This window comes from Thermobia domestica, chromosome 15 (assembly GCF_964235325.1).
Source record: "Thermobia domestica chromosome 15, izTheDome1.hap1.1, whole genome shotgun sequence".
Taxonomy (NCBI): domain Eukaryota; kingdom Metazoa; phylum Arthropoda; class Insecta; order Zygentoma; family Lepismatidae; genus Thermobia; species Thermobia domestica.
Window position 1 is genome coordinate 138,023,092 of NC_137468.1, and position 18,585 is coordinate 138,041,676.

An 18,585-nucleotide genomic window follows, 5' to 3' on the forward strand; every position below is an offset into this window, starting at 1 on the left:
GTATATTCTTCAAGTACAGTGCGTCCCACTAGCTTTCGAACCTGAAAAAAAAAGGTATAATTTCCGAACAAATGTACATAAGAAAATGAAATTCACAATACACGTACTCCCATGCGCAAAAAATATTGCGCGTATACTGTAACTCACGATTTTTCGCAACTATTCCATTTTCCATATGTTTATTGGTAAAATTCAGTTATTAGTACGTGGAGATAATAGAAAGCAATCCATCTAAGGAGATATTTCCAAAAAATATAATAAAATAATAAAAATATAAGCAAAAAGCAAAATTATGTTCGGTTTTGTGTATACTGGCAATAATGTTTTCGAGGGAATTTTTGGAGTAGCACAGCACGATTGCAGAGGAAATAACAAGATTGGTAGGAGAAGGGCTGCACCAAGGAACTGGAAATTGGAGTAAAATATTGCATTTATTGGCTTAAATCTAGGGTGTAAATTGTCTGCCAAATATAAATTAGCTTCTGTAAGCAAGATGTTATACGGAAATATATAAACAAAGAGAAAAACTGTTGTCTTAAGTTTGGAAGTGACATGCTCTATATCCATGAGCATTTATTTCTTAAGAAAAAGATAGGCAACAAAAGAAAATCTGTGTGGGCAAGTGGGTAGAGTGACGGACTAGTAATTCTTATACTGTTTTGACACCAGATCGAATCCCATCCGGTCCTGTTCAATTTTTTTTCTTTACAAAACATTGTAGAAAGTGTATAATTTTTGTGTTAATAAGAAACGAAATAATATAATAATGAAATAACTTTTTGTTTTTCTGATGACGTATTTATTCAGAATTAGCTCACTATTTATTACTAATCGCGATTGTTTTTAGTTTATGGTATGGTATGCTTAACCGTTCCCTCTCCGTTTTTACACAGCTTCAACTCACTGCGAGTGTCTGTGAGTCAGGAACAGAAAAAAACAAAACAAGAGCAACCTGCAGCTTTACACACAGTGTGAGGAACACAGTCACAGCGATAGCTCGTTGTCATGAAGAAAAAAAATGTTCTAGTGTTTCTGTGTGTGTGTTTCTTTTTAAAGTATTGACTCTCTCTCTCTCTCCTTTTGTTTCATATCCACAAGTGCGACAAATGCAAGTCTGTGTGGGAAAAAAAAATCAAGAGTGCTTTCTTTAAACAGAACTAAATTTTACAGCTCTCTTTGTGAGGAACGCGAATGCTTCCAAAATATGCCATGAATATTAACTATAATCGTAGCGAATTATACAGTAGCGTGAAAAACTGATAATAAAATGATGTAACATGCATAAGCTTTTTTTTTTCTAGAGTAACCACACATTAAACATAACAAATTAAATTTTTAGGATTACAAATTATCACATTACATGTCGGTGTAGGCCTATTCGTTTTCACATTCGAGCGACGAAAGAAGAAAGTGTGGTGATAGTTATAAAAACCGAATACCAGATTTCAATAAATTCAAGTTACATGGCTCCTACACAGTGTGCGAATTAGATAATCTATATTGGGGGGGATAAAATTAGGCCAAAGGACATAGTCTGAAGGTTCAAATTTCAAAATGAGACAATAAATGCCTTACCCCCCATATATATATATTACTGTGTGACATCTGTAATAAATAAGAGATTTATTAATTTAATAAATCTACCGACAATAACTATGCACATATATATTGTCTGACATACACACATCCCACTAAACCTTTCTGAACGTGTTTTAATGTTGTACTCACTCTTGTCCCCGTAGCTCTCTAAGGTTTACTTACTTAAAAATTCGGCCCGAGCGATAGTCATGATCACAAGCATATGTTAATTTTTCCACTCATATTGAAAGCTTCCACTTTGCATTAATACATACAGGTTGCGAAAAGAAACCTACTTCAGTCTTGTGAAAACCACTAAAATTATCAGACAAACCGGACATTTTATTATTATTATTATTATTATTATTATTATTATTATTATTATTATTATTATTATTATTATTATTATTATTATTATTTTAAGAAAATCTAGATATTAGCCTATCAAATAAGAAATGGATTGTTGCTGGTCCCGATTTCTCACATCAAGGTCAAATCGAAGGCCAAATATTTAAAATATCTCCATTCAAATTTCGAGCTTGTGCTTCTACTTTCCGCTAAAGCTGTGCTCATCACGACTTTTTTTCTCCAAATATCGATTCCGTGATGGGCACAGAAAGTCAACACTTAAAAATTACTTTACTGTTAGGTTGAAGATGAGTTGATTCACTATGGACTCAGGAGCGTCATTTCAGATTTTGCTTGGGGGGGGCAAGACCCCTTGATATTAGTAAAATTTCGCGTTTCTCACTGATTTATACTATTCTATTGATAAAATCTATATACATCTCAAACTCAGGGGGGGCAAATGCCCCTCCCTGCCCCCCCTTAATGACGCCCCTGTATGGGCTACGTTATTCAAATAAAGTAAAACATTACACTGAAGTTTTTCAGACAACATTAATTGCGTGGACAGCAAACTGTACAGCGAAAACATGGAAAATGAAGGGTTAACTTTAAAAAAACCCGCTCCAGTTGAAATGCTTATGGTGCCTTCCATTTCAATTCAGGCAGAGCATGTACCATCACCATCTCAGATATTGTTGAAACTTTTTTTATAGCAACGCGGCATAACCTTAAGATGAGACATGTTTTTAAGAGACCCATATTTTTTTGTTTTGTCGAAAAAATTTTCCCGCCAAGTAATGGGCCACCAAAGACGGGAAGTACAATTTATGAATTGTAGAAGACATAGAAAATGGTCAACTTTGGAGCCTCACCATTCGGCTATGGAGACAGGTAGAGTTATAATTCTTGTTGTGGTATGTACTCCCATGCGCAAAAAATATTGCGCGTATACTGTAACTCACAATTTTTCACAATTATTCCATTTTCCATATGTTTATTGGTAAAATTCAGTTATTAGTACGTGGAGATAATAGAAAGCAATCCATCTAAGGAGATATTTCTAAAAAATATAATAAAATAATAAAAATATAAGCAAAAAACAAAATTATGTTCGGTTTTGTGTATACTGGCAATAATGTTTTCGAGGGAATTTTTGGAGTAGCACAGCACGATTGCAGAGGGAATAACAAGATTAGTAGGAGAACAGCTGAATCAAGGAACTGGAAATTGGAGCAACATATTGCATTTATTGGCTTAAATCTAGGGTGTAAATTGTCTGCCAAATATAAATTAGCTTCTGTAAGCAAGATGTTATACGGAAAATATAAACAAAGAGAAAAACTGTTGTCTTAAGTTTGGAAGTGACATGCTCTATAGCCATGAGCATTTATTTCTTAAGAAAAAGATAAGCAACACAAGAAAATTTTTGTGTGGTCAAGTGGGTAGAGTAACGGACTAGTAATTCTTATACTGTTTTGACACCAGATCGAATCCCATTCGGTCCTGTTCAATTTTTTTTCTTTACAAAACATTGTAGAAAGTGTATAATTTTTATGTTAATAAAACTGAAACAATACAATTAGGAAATAACTTTTTGTTTCCTCTGATGACGTATTTATTTAGAATTAGTGTACTATTAGTAATACCGATTGCTTTCAGTTTATGGTGTTGTATACCTTCCTTTATCATCCTCTTTTCTTGAAAAAAAAAATTTCTCCAATAAAGTATGAAAAATATATATCTTAGTATCAAACATGATTTATCGTGATGAAATAAACAAGTTTCCCGTTATTAAAAAATAAAACTATAGATAATCATTGAATTTGGTCTTTAGGTTTTTATTATGCTATATATATTCTTTATAAGACTATACTTTATAAGGCAAGATGAGCGATCATACCCTCAAATTTAGCTAGTGAGTGAAAGATGTTTTCGGCACAAATATTTTACAGGTTTAGGTGCATGAAACACCAATACGCCATGGTCTTGACCTTCGTTTATTTCACATTATTATCCGACATATCATAGCAGGTAAAAAGCAGCATCAATCGGCAAGAAGAACTGCAAGTTGTGGTCTTAGTCTGTTTTTGATGCTCCGGACTCGATCGCCTAGCACGCTCGTCTATACCTTGACTCATACGTCTATCAGTCAGTGCAGGCACATATCCAGCTTTTCTTTTCGGAGGGGACCCGACACGAATCCTCGTAAGCACGTAATTCTAATGTTTCAAAAATATCAATAATAATAATAATAATAATAATAATAATAATAATAATAATAATAATAATAATAATAATAATAATAATAATAATAATAATAATAATGCAACAGTTCTGTATTTCTCTTAAACGTTTCTTACTTGTCATTTATGAACCGGTCAAACTTAATTCTAACTCACACGAAATCAAAAAATATTTTCTAGAGACATGTAAGGAAAACTGTTTGCTACGTATATCACATAAAAAAAATAGCAAATGGCAATGAGTGTATCGTTCTAATACAGTAATGTTATAAACAGACCGGAAACGAAATTGTAATCCCATTTAAAAGTGTTCTTTAATTCCACCTGGTATCAATGGCATTACGGTATATTCTTACAAGTAACACTTCCCAAGTGTAACACTCCGATTTTGATAAAATTTGACAGGCAGATACTACACATAAAATAAACGAATACATGTTTTTTTTTTATTTTCTGCGGAAAAACTGTTTTACGGTGGCAAAAGCACTCACCCAAAATTTTGAAAGTTGACGCCCGAAAGACAAAAACAAGTGGACCAAAGTGTACGAAATTGTGCACAGATATGGCAGACGTAAAATGAAGGAATACATGTTTTGTATTTTCCTGGAAAAAACGGTTAGGTGGGACGCAGACCCCTCCAAACCTTTGATCATGAAATATCAAAAGTGCTAGTAACAATATGTCTGATGTGTGTAAAGGACGAAGAATTCCGATGACACATTGTGTATGGACAATACGCAAAAACTAAACGAATGCCTGTTTTAAGGGACAAAATCCCCCATCCAAAATGATGAAAGTTGACGCCCGAAAGGCAAGAAGAAGTGAACCGAAATGAATGAAATTGTGCACAGATATTGTTGACGAAAAATGAGGGAATATGGGTTCCGTATTTTCCTGAAAAAAAAAAAAAAAAAAAAACGTTTCGGTGGGACACAGACCCCTCCAAAACTTTGATCGTGAAATATCAAAAGTGCTAATAACAGTATGTAAGAAGTGCTTAAAGGACATGAAGAATTGGAACGACACATTGTGTAGGGACAATACGCAAAAAAAAAAAAAAAAAAAGAATACGGGTTTATTTTCTGCGAAAAATTGGTTTTAGGGGGCAGAATTCCCCACCCAAAATTTTGAAATCGTGCACAGATATTCTAGACGTAAATTGAGGTAATTGTGTTTCGTATTTTCCTGGAAAAAAGCGATTGAGTGGGGCACGGACCTTCTAAGCTGTTGATTAGGAAATATCAAAAGTGCAAATAAGTATGTATACGTCAGAAGTTCCTAAAGAGTATGGAGAATTGCAACGAAACTTCGTATAGGGACAATTTGCAAAACAATAAATGGAATGCATTTTAATTTGTATGAAAAAACAGTGTTGGGGCCTAGAGCCCCTCCAAAAAAAAGTTAATATTACCGTAAAAGTGCAGGAAGGAGTGGACCGAAGCAAATGAAATTGTGTGTAGATATTGTATAGACTGTATGTAAAATAAGGACTTTCGTGTTTTAAAGATGTCCCTATCAATTTTGGCACATCAACAGCAAACAGGAAATTAATCGGCACGTGTTTTTGTTTATGCGGAAAAACATTGTAAGGGTTAAAGTTGCCTCGTAAAATACTACAAAATACGCTATACTGTTTGTGCTTGTTGTTGATCTGCCAAATTTGAAGAAATCTGATGGAGTCACTTGTGAAACACGAGAGGCTTTATTTTTCATATCCAATATCTACAGACAATTTCATTCGCTTCGGTCCAATCCTTCCGACACTCAACGCCTCGGTCCACTCAAAAGGTTTTTTTCTCTTTTCAGGAAAATACGAAGCACGTATTTCCTCATCTTACCTCTACAACATTTGTGAACAATTTCATTCAGTTCGGTACATTTTTTCTTGCCTTTCTTGCGTCAAATTTCAAAATTCATGCGGGGGACCTTTTGTCCTCTAAAACCGTTTTTTCGCAGGAAATAAAAAAGCCGAATTTGTTTATTTTTTGCATATTGTCCTAACACAAAGTTTTGTTCCAATTCTTCATGTAAATTTAGGCACTTCTGACATACTGTTATTAGCACTTTTGATATTTCATGATCAAAGGTTTGGAGGGATCTGTGCCCCACCTAACCATTTTTTCCAGGAAAATACAAAACACGTATTCTCTAATTTTATGTCCGCAATATCTGTTCACGATTTCGTTCACTTTGGTCCACTTGTTTTTGCCTTTCGAGCGTCAACTTTCAAATTTTGGGTGAGGGCTTTTGCCCCCTAAAACCCTTTTTTCAGCAAAAAAATAAAAAAGCACTTATTTGTTTATTTTATGTATAGTATCTACCTGCCAAATTTTATCAAAATCGGAGTGTTACACTTGGGAAGTGTTACTTGTTAGAATTATAACAACAACGCATTGTCCACAGTTTGGACACTGACTCAAAGTAATCTGACTCAAAGTAATCTGACTCAAAGTAGTCTGGATGGTCAGTCAACGAAGCCAATTCCAATATAGTAAAACCGTGAAACAAAGTAACAAGAAGATGGAAAATTTGGGTGAGTGAATTTTCAATATAAGTAGTAGATGGGACACTTTGTTAACAAATCCTGTCTGGTTGTGATTAGAGTTGTTTCCGCTTTGATTAGGACGCTAATTGCATTTGATTTAAATTGCCAAAGTAGGGATCTGTTTCATATTCTAGTTAAATCCTCCCCAGAGTGTTATTTTGAAATTGGTGGAATGATAACCCGGGAGTAATGATCCGAATTATTTTGAAGAATAGTAAGAAGTTCGCCATTATTCCTTGTGGATATGTTTATGAATTTTGAAGCGTTATTAAGACTCGTAAATTTGAGGATTCATTGTGTAAACGTTTGATTATCATAAAGATTAGGAATTGTGGAGTCAGTATTTCACATCATTTGGAGATCTAGTATATTACTTCAACATTTACAGTCACGGTCAAAAATAAAAGGACTAGGTATAATATTTAGTAACGAGTGTTGTATTATAAATATTTTTGGGAATTTGTTTGGAAGGAAATTCATATGATTCACTGCGATAGTTCTTGATGTCACCAATTAATGATTGACGTACAGTCGGTGGCAAAAGTAATGGTACCATAGATTTCGAGTCAACATTGAATCTTTCGCTTGATATTTAAGAAAGAACTTTTCTCTGATCGTATTATTTGAATTGATAAAATATTGTCGAGACTCATTAGCATCAGATTTATTATATAATTGATTTTCAATTACTTCGAGAAATTACTTTTTGACTTTTAGTATTATATTCAAATGAATTTAGATTCATATTGAGGTACCGAGATTGCTATTAGGTATTGCAATTAAATTAACAATTAATTTTTTGAATCAATTTAAATTATAGGTTGAATTTGGAAATTACTTTACGAATTATTTCGCGGGTCATATATTTATATATTTTTTCTTTTGTTGTTATTGTTGCTTTGTGCATATATATTAATCTAACGTATTAGTATATATGCACAACCGTCTCTGTTGAAATAAAGTTTGTTATTGAAAATTTGAAATCTGGTTTTTCCATTATTTATGAGTATTTGTTATATCCTGTTTATTTTGTGCTTTGCATTAATATATTCACAAGGAATATCAATCCGTATAGCCTATCGAAGCGACTTTGGGTTTATGTGTCTGTTCTGCCAAGACCCTTCTTTCGGGTTTGCTACTCGAGTTTAAATCGATTGTTGAATTAAAATTCTTTTCATTTTTTTCTTTTTATTAAGACTCTCGATTTGGATTCGTGTGGCGGGACTAGGAGGAAAGGGTCGTTACATGGCTCTCTCACGGAAGGCGTTCCAGAGGAGATGAGGGCTCTCATAATGAGATCATTAACAGTGGAGTGTCGAGAGTATTTGCCAGCACTGTGAACACATGATAGGCCATGTATACCTTTCTTATCCACTAAACTTCCGCAAGCAGGGCACTGGTGTTGTTCACAAACATCTGCTCCTAAACGTAACGCACAAGCGATTCGAAAACTTTCGTCGGGAAGATGCAGCCCTAGGAATGAAGATGGGATAGCTTGTAACAGGCACCTGCTTCAGGGGAAGAAGTAGCAAGAAATCTAATATAATTAAGATGTGTATTAGAAAGAAAGTTGATTTTAAATTTTAAATATCAATGAACGATGACATCTTTGCCATTGTTGATATCAACCGAAATATCGAAATCGATTATCAGTTATTATTAAAATTTTAAAATTATTGTTTTTTAAAATTAATGCAATCAAGAATATTATTGATAGTCTCTCGACTGCGGAATTCAAAGTGCCGTCACCTACATCTTAGAACAAGGTCAAAAAGTCACTCACAAAATAAAAAGAGAAATATAACACAATTATTGTGCTGTCAAAATGTCTTGAGCCGCGACAAAAATGCGAACTAAAGCTCACACCCTCACACACCCACGCGTTGAGCCAATAAGGGTTCAGCTGTTGCTAAGCGAGAGAAAGCGAGTGGAATTCCTTCAGCTGATAGCAGCGCTTGAAACGGAAGACTAAGGATCAAGTCAATGTGGTATATCTTTAGAGCCTTTCACTTCAGTCAATATTAAGAACTATCATCGTTTTTGTTTGTAACTCCTCAACCATTGATCCAATCTTGAAACTGTTTTCATCAAATTTGTCAGTAGATCATCGCGAACAATTCACTGTCAATGTATCACTAATGGAGATAGCTCCCTTCATTTCAGAAAGATTTTGGAGAGGGATCTTTTGTAAGGCACATTATAACTCAACAATAACAGATTATTGAGCCTCCTACAATTTATTTTGATAATATCCTAATTTCTCACACTTAATATACGTCATTAATAGGGAAATCGGTCTTCCAGATTTCCCACACTTAATATTTCTAAATTATAAAGGGAACTGGTCCTCCAAGTTCCCTATGACTGACAAGTATAATATGTGGATAGTAGAAGATGGAAAATGTTGTCCCAACGAGCAATAGCTCTCTTTAGGGGACTAAGTATTTCTCTTTGCTTTTTTTTATGTAGTAATGTGTCAGTATCCACTGTCTTTATTTATCATTTTTATGGCTACTAGATTATTCAGCAAATTTATTCCAAAAGTGTTTTTTGATTTCTTTTTTAAATAAAGGTATTGCTTTTGTGTCCTTCATATCTTTTGGCAGACTATTATAAGCTTGAGTAATGTTATGCTTAACGCTATTTATACCATACTTTGTTGTATTAACATTATCAATATCAATATCATTCTTTTTTCTAGTATTATAATTATGTACCTCTTTCCTCTTTATTAAAAGTAGATTACTATGTACAGTGGCGTATTTACGATTTTGTTTCGGGAGGGCTTTGCTAACTTTCAGGGGGGGGCTTTGCCTGGAAATGTGAAAATTCTGCAAGATATTTCATTTACTTTACTATAGTAAGTAAGATTTCGGGGGGGTCTTAAGCCCGGAAGCCACCCCCCTAAATACGCCACTGACTATGTATATTACTGAAAGTACATTATGGACATACATACAGGATTCAATTTTAATTAATAAATCGAATGGCAGTATATTTGATTCCATAAATAAACTCTTACTTGGATAGTCCAAAGGTCGACCATACATTGCTCTAATGGCTTTCTTTTGTAATATTATGAGTGGTTGTACTTTTGATTTATTAGCATGTCCCCAAATAATACACAAATATATCAAATGACTTTGTATATATGCATTGTATACCATTCTTTTTAAATTCGTTGTTAGGGTTTTTCTAAAGCGGTACATAATGCCTACAATGGGAGTTATTTTCTTTTCTAAATTTTAAATGTGTAATTCCCAAGTTAGATGTTGATCTATTATTATCCCTAAATATGTAGTGTATTCGACTCTTTTCACCTCCAAATTCTTAATTCCAATTTTGTTACAAAGAATTATCTTTGACAACGGCTTGTGAAAAATTATATGAGACTTTTCTAAATTTAATGACGAGCTTATGCATAACTAATGATATAATGTAGATAAGTCTTTTTTAATGTATGTTATCAGTTGCCCCAGTATCAGCTTTATAGAATATACCACTATCATCAGCAAATAAAGTTATTCTACCTCTTAGATTAAGCAAATGAACATCATTTACATAAATTAAAAACAGTAACGGTCCCAATTTGGAACCTTGTGAAACAGCACTCTATTTGAGCCTCATTACTTTCTCTTCAATTTACTAAGACATATTGTGACCTATTAGACAAGTAACTTTTAAACCATGAACGAGATATACCTCTGAATCCTAAATTTTCTAGCTTTTGAAGCAATATGTTATGTTTGAGTGTATCAAATGCTTTCTTTAAATCAATAAACAATCCTGCTGCAAGTTTATTGTTATCCAAACATTCTTGAATTTCTACTACTATATCAGTTACAGCATTTAAGGTACTTGATTTTTCCTAAAACCATATTGATATTTATAAAAATAATTTATAGACTCTAGTTAAGTTACCATTCTATTATGTACACACTTCTCAATTAATTTGAAAATGTAGCTTAATATTGATATTGGCCTATAATTATTCGGATTTAACTTATCTCCACCTTTATAAATTGGAATGACTTCGGCAGTTTTACATCGCATTGGAAATTCGCCTACAGTAAAGGAAAGATTTACTAATTCAGATAAAGAATGGCTTATAGTGTCCTTGCAATCATGGGCGGCGATTCGGGGGGGCAAAGGGGGGCAGTTGCCCTTCCACTTTTTCGAAGTGACCAATTAATGTATATAGTTTCATTTGGAAACGTAAAGTTTTTGTATCTTATAACTGGTTCATAGAAAAAATGGTGCTATATAATATTTGCCTTACGTGAGCACCTATTGGTTGTCTTCCTGTGGAGTTAAGAAAGCTACAATAATTAGGTTTTAATTGGCATGCAAAATTGCCCAAAAATTAACCGATTGGAGTGCAACAATTCCAGCGTACTTTCATTTCTTCTTACAAGGGCTCAATATATTAGTTAACCGCTTTGAAACTAATTGAGAGAACATTTCGAAAAAAAAGGGCTTTCACAAGTTATTCTTTAATTGCACAGAAGTCGACAGTTGCTAAAATGTCTTTTCTTCTTTCTAATAATAAGGAATATTGATTAAAAAGAGAGATAATTATAGACAACTTCTAACTTTTCCATTGTTTTGCAGTGTAATATACGAGTAAGTGGTGTATTTATGGGTGTACGAGTGTATATACAATTAAATTAGTGAATTCAACATAATTCTAGGTTTTAGGATTATTTTGTATAACTGGAGTGTGGAGTGATTCTAAGTATTGTTGTGTTTTGATGTGTTCCAAGAAAGTGAAAACTGTACCTAATGACAACGAACATGTTTCGGGAAGCTGCAAAAGTAAATATTTCTTTAAATGTTGTAGCATATGTTTGTAGTATTTACTGTCCTAAGAGTAATAACATACATTTAATGGCATGTATGGGATTAAAAATGTAAATTGTTCATTAATCTCCAGTTTGCAAAACAAGTCTCATGCATTACTATGATTAATATTATCCTATATATTTATCTCTTTTACAAATTTGTTATTAAATAATCTGGTCATACAATTTTCCAAGCAGAATTTTAAGATGTTCTTGAGCAAGGAATCAAATCTCTTCTTACACTTTCGTAGGGCTAGTGCCTACTTGCGTTGCTCTTGTCAGTTTACTTAAAATATGAAATACGATGTACGCTATTTTAACTGAAAAAGATAGTATCCTATTAATTATACAACCTTTCGTCAAACAAAGTGTTAGAAACAGCCAGGGAAGCTAACATTGATATACAAATATTCAATCATGTCTTGCCCCCCCACTTTTAACGTCCAATCGCCGCCGCTGCTTGCAATTTATAAAAAGTTCATTATGTAATCCATTTTTTGTCTGATTTCTGTTTTCCTTTAGCGAACTAATAATTCTAATAATTTCCATGTGGGTAACTGGCGTAAAAAAGAATGAGCGGTTGTATGGTATACCCGTATTCAAAGCTGTATTTTCCATTAAGGGTATCTTTGATGCTAGTGTTTTACCAACATTTGCAAAATGATCATTCAACACATTTGGTATACGTTCATTATCAACTAAGGTATTTCCTATTTTCAATTGTATACAATCTATATAATTATTTATCTTATTAGTTAATATTTCTTTAACAACACCCTAAAATTTCCTACTGTCAGACAAAGATTCCTGTATTTTTTTGTGATAATACTCGCTCTGCAGTTGCCGTTTCGACTTTACCATATTTCTAAATTTTCTATGCTCATTACGTATATCTATATTATCTGGAAATTTTTTAATTAAAGAGTAATATTTATCTCTCATTTTTACTAAACTTAACAATTCCTCGTTTATCCAAGGAGACTTAGGTTTATATCCTTTCCTACAGTCCTTATGCGTACTTTTATATTTAGATATTTCAATCTAATCTGACATATACTTTATTATCTTACCGCATTGTTCATCAATACAATTACTAGTTAAAGAGTTTTGTATTCCTAAAATAATTATTTAGTTTATTATAATTTATTTTAGGTAAACGTGAATGTTCCATATTGTTTACATAATATTGTACTCGTTGAAATATGATGTTACATATTAATATATTATGGTCACTTATATCAGCTAATATATTAACAGAAACCACTTCACTTAAATCGTTTACTAATACATGATCTATCAGGGTTCTACTGTTATCAGTCAGCCTGGTCGGATATTTAATATTTGCCTGAAAGAGACCACAATTTCCACAAAACTGTACATATTTCAAAGTTTCAGTTGAATCTCTGTTTAATGTGTTAATATTAAAGTCCCCTACCATTAGAATGGATGAATTTTTACAACTAGTTAACACAATCTCCATGTCATCTAACAGTTCATTAACCATATTCTTGTTTGGATTATATATACTAAAAAGCATTAAATTCTTCGACATAAATTTTATTTGTATTCTTAGTATACTATACGCTTTATCTATAATATATAATTGTCCACAAATTCATTCATTACAGATATAAACAAGTATTCCTCCACGAGGATTATAGTCCCTATACACATAGAACTTATTATAGTTATTAATATTATAGTATTCAATTTCACCAAAATACAACCATGTCTCAACAATAATTATAACTTTTACAATATGTATTCTATGTAACAGTAGTTCTAATTCATTAATTTTATTTTGTATACTTCTAGCATTTAAATATAAAATTGAAAAAATTTCCCTATTGTTTGAATCAATACAATTTTTAGCATACTGTTCTATGTTGTCAAAACTATTATCATACAGATTGATACGTAAATCTGCAACACTGCAACGGTAACTAGTGCCTCTTATTTGGATGTTAATATATTACGTAAAAAAAAAAAAAACTTCCAATAGCTATTCTCGCACGCAGTTACTTTTAAAAAGATGGTGTACACTAGCATGCGGATGTTCGTAGTTACCTGGATAAAACATTTGGTCGTCAATAGATTGGCCGGCAGCTACCATGGCGACCATGGGCGACAAGATCACAAAAGACCTCAGTCTGTGTGGTGGTAAAGGCTCGTGTGTACGCAAAGCACCAACACATATGTTCAAAAGGTCATGAACTCAATGGTCGACAGAATGCTTATACGTATTAATACTTCTGGTACACAGGTTGTACGTATTCAAACTTTTCCCTATCAGTGATAACATTTTTTACCGGGCTCTATACACAGAGTGTTTCAGAACAACACTGACAACGTTTGGGAGGTGATTCCTGATACCAAGATAAGACAAAAAGTATAGACCAACCTGGGCGCACAAATGCTTCCTTTCGTAGTTATAGGCTGCCGAAAACCTGAAAAAAAAAGAATTTTAAAGGTCTATAGCTCCAAAACTATGGGGCCTATCTTAGGCGGGTCGAGACTTCACTTAATATGTACCATATCCAAAAATCCATGTTTCAGAATCGTAAGGTACTCACGAAACGATTTTTATAGGAGTAATTTGGCTACAAGCATATAATTTGAAGTACTCACCAACTACCTCTATAAAAATTGTTGCGGAACTCCCGCAGGGTTCTGAAACATTGATAATTGGATAGGGCACGTACTAGTACCTAAGTGAAGTCTTGACCCGACTATGGTAGATCCTATAGTTTTGGAGCTATGGACCTTTAAAGTTCATTTTTTCATGTTTTCGGCAACCTAAGGAAGCATTTGTGCACCCAGTCTATACTTGTTTCTTATCTTGGTGTCAGAAATAACCTCACAAACGTTGTCAGGTGTTGTTTTGAAACACCCTAGATAGATAGATATAGACAGTGTGGTAATTGAAGGGGGAAAATTCCCAGGCATCTCTGAACACTTTCCCGGAACCACGGAACCCGGAACACTTTCCCGGAACCTTTGTGCTTTTTAGGGGGGAACTTACTAATGACATCAAACCTTCATGTGTAATTGCAAAAATTAAATTTATAAGTAAATAAGAAATCAAATCATCAGTTTTTCAATTTACTATTAAGGAATCTGTATCAAAGTGGATTTTACTCCAAGAAGACAGAGTACAAAGTTTTAGTGCAACTAGTTCCGAAACGCTGAAGAGTAACATCTCCTGAACAGTGAACAGGTCAAGGTGTGTTGCATGTAGTCTCTCAGGTTTAGTTCTGTATTTCGTTAAAAACTATGTTACTGTAAAGAATGGATATGGATATAAATATGTTCTATCTTTTTTGTATAATACACCTCATTTAAACAAGAAGGTTAACTACTTTGAATAAATAATCATCATAATTGCACTTATGCATATTTGTAACAAACTTATCGTGGTGTTCTAGTGATTACACAAATTACAATTATGAGCACAGTTTATACGCTATGTATATTAGAAAAGCTGATTTTTCAAGTCTTTTGTGAGGAAAATACTGTGAACTAAGAAATCATAACCTTTTCCATATTGTACAGGAATATTTTCCTGCAAGTAAAAGTTCCTTTTGGAGTGCGTTGGGAAATTAACACTTAGTCTGTAAGATAGTAGCGTATTTTTTGGACTACCAGGCCTACCGGCAGTAGCCCTAGAATATTACAAAATAAAGTTATTATAATATAAACTAAATTATATTAATAATTTTATACTTTAGTATCTTCTTTCAATGATACAAGTTTCTGAGAACTGTATGTATTCAGAAAGATACACTTACTTCTTTGTACGCAGCCTGTCTCGCGAACTTAAGAGATCTTAGATATGACACCGCAGCAGAAAGCACTCTCTAGCTACTACAGCAAGAATCGTATCAGAGCATTCTCCTTCGCTCCACCTCCGCCCACATGGTACGAACGGGCTGCCACGTAACAGCAATTGCTTCTAGAGAAATCGGTTTCTTCGATGTGAGCTAAGAGTAAAGGGAAATTATACGAGTAATGACAGTGCATTTTGGAGGGTTTTTGCAAATTGTTTTGAACATCATGAGGCTGGTTCCATGCGGTTTGCGTTAACGCAACGAAAATTTTGTGTTTTATGGGGCGTTTACACTTAGTCGATTTGCGTTCGATTCAGTTGAATTGACGTCACTTTCAACTTAATCGACCGTGTAAACGAGACTTCAACTTAATCGCTTGTTGATCGAAGGCCACTAATCGACTGGCAACTGAATTAAAAGATGTTCTATTTTCTGTGGTTGAAATAATTGAACACATCCATCAATCTGATTCGGCTTAGTTGCTTCGATTTAGTGGCAAATGCAGCGAGTCGATTTAGTCGTGCGACTAAATCGACTAAGTGTAAACGCCCCATTACAGCAGTTAGTGAAGCTCTTACAGACTGAGGCTCTTTCTTTGCTAATCACCTTTTCCAGCGTTCATTCTTACTCGGGCAGCTTCCATTTACTCTGTGAGTAGGGTTACCACCTATCCAATGCGAAATGTAGCGACACTTCATGCAACAAATAAAGGTAGAAATGTACAATCCTTTCTCCCTAATACTAGGGCTAATAAGGTAATATAAGTTTTGATAGTGAAGAGAAAATATTTATCTACTTGATAAAAGAATGATGTAAGTTTTTTTCTTTAATAATAATAATAATAATAATAATAATAATAATAATAATAATAATAATAATAATAATAATAATAATAATAATAATAATGCAGGTGTAGTCCAATCCATCAAACCAGTATACGCCACTGCTGCAAGAGTACTCTCTTAGTACAAGTATATTTTAGACACACACTCATCCCCCCCCCCCCGCCTCCAAGTGCTTCAATTACCACACTGGATATAGATATAGATATATACAGTTTGCGCGGAAAATATTGACGCCTACGCGCTTTTACACACTATCCGCGTATTTCTTCAATGACATCGTGTATTGTTGCTCTCTGGCAGGAAACACCCACCTCTTGTGTTGCTTGCTGTAGAGTAAGGCCCGCTATACACAATAGGATAGATCGTAGGAAATCTCTTACGATTTGTCCTAGAGTTAAAATCTCAACGTGTATGGCATCAGATCGCATGTCATTTCCTGTATTCTGAACGATCCTATGAGATTTTTCTTGTTTAGAGCACGCTCTATTTCGAAAAGAAAATTCGTAAGATTTCGATTTAAGCGACATCAGATGAGAGAAAGTAAAAACAAACAACTTATGCGATATGTTTTTCTAGTTTATCTTCTGATCGTGCAGGTTTACTTTTGGTGCACCGATCGAAATAATTGTTGAAAAATTATAATTTGTCACTAATTTCCTTATTATTATTATTTCCTAAATGATTTGCGCTAAGGGACATGAAAACATCTCATATGACAGACAAAATTGAAGGCGACCATCAAAAACAATAATAAAAAACAACTCTTACGATTTACCTATAAATAAGGCGTCCAGATGTATAGTATAAAAACTATAACGCAAAATCACAAACCAACCTGTGCTAGGTGACCATTAAAAAGCATGAATGCTATCTGACCGAGTCGGGGCAGGGCGAAGCAGGGTCCGAGAGTTAGAGACGGGGTGCGTCCGAAAATACTATCATCGGACTGCTGTTGCCAAATGCTTGCGAGAAATATTATAATTCTTACCTTTCAATATTGTATCCTTCCTATTTTTCTCGATACGAGAGTGCTTTCCTGCCTGATGTATAAGATCCCGGTGAATCCCATCATCTTCACCTACATTGGGAGTCTTAATATCTTAGGTGAGGAATTAGCTTTTCATCTATATCCTTGAACTGCCTAAAGCTTCCTTCTAATGTATTAAATTATTTTTATTCTTGAGGTTTCTTTTTCTAAACTGGGATCGAATCTTTAGTTCGTTGCAATCATTGACGTTTTTAAGTTTTCTTTATTATGCCGATGACACTATAATGGTGATAATTTCATATTTGGCTAGATCTTTCCCAGTACGTCACAGATATGAGATTGAAATATTTATCTATACTATGTATGCCTAAGAATCATCGCTTTATAACAGAAAATGTGTAAAATAGTGATTAAGCTAATTTGATTTAGAGTTTCATACTTTGGTTATCCTAGTGTTCAAAAATTTCGTTTTATTTATTTTTAAAAAAAAGAAAAACTACACTTTTGTTAAAATATAAGACCAGAATAATGGAGCATATACGGAAGTACTCAGAGTATATACGCCTATTTTTTGTAGTCCAATGTATACTCATCTTAAAGGACGAGCGTATATAGGGTGTTTGGGTATAAGCCATATGGTTGAAAACGGTCGAGCGTATACTTACCGAAAATTCCAGTATCTTTGTGAATCTCGTTATTCACACTTCGATAATAATTTACTTAGATTCAAACTAATTAATCAATGTAAAGATTACCAGGACCAGTGCTGTGGTGCTGTAATATAGCTCTCTTGGAGGCTAGCTAGCACCCTGGGGAACCCCTATAATGCGCAAAATTATCTTGCGTGGTATGTGCAGCTGCCGATTAATCGAATAATGAAGACACTACTTTAGTGCCTAAAAATAAGTACTAGAACTTAAAAGGGACACAAGGATTTAAAAGTTCATCCCTTCTAAAATTCAAATAGATAAACAGTTTATTTGTGATTTGAACCAGTGCGCAGTGGACCGATTTTGAGAATTTTGTGCGCACACTAATGCACTATTGTCCAATGATTGTGATTTATTTTACATCATCAAAAATGAGAGAAAATGAAGAAACATAGTGAATTTGATTTACTGAAAATCTGGCATTTTAACATCCAGAAAATCGCGCGACATGAGAATGAAATGTGATATGACCAGGGGAATCGGAACCGGGGCAGCTGCTCCCCCCTGAAATTTTCATGTAGGGCAAGATACTCGTTTTGCCCTTCCACTTTCAGACTATAAAAACATCACACAAGAGTGATTATATCAACTATTTTTTTTTATGACAATGAGAAAAATATATATATATATATTTCAGATTCATCTTTCTCCTTGAGATAT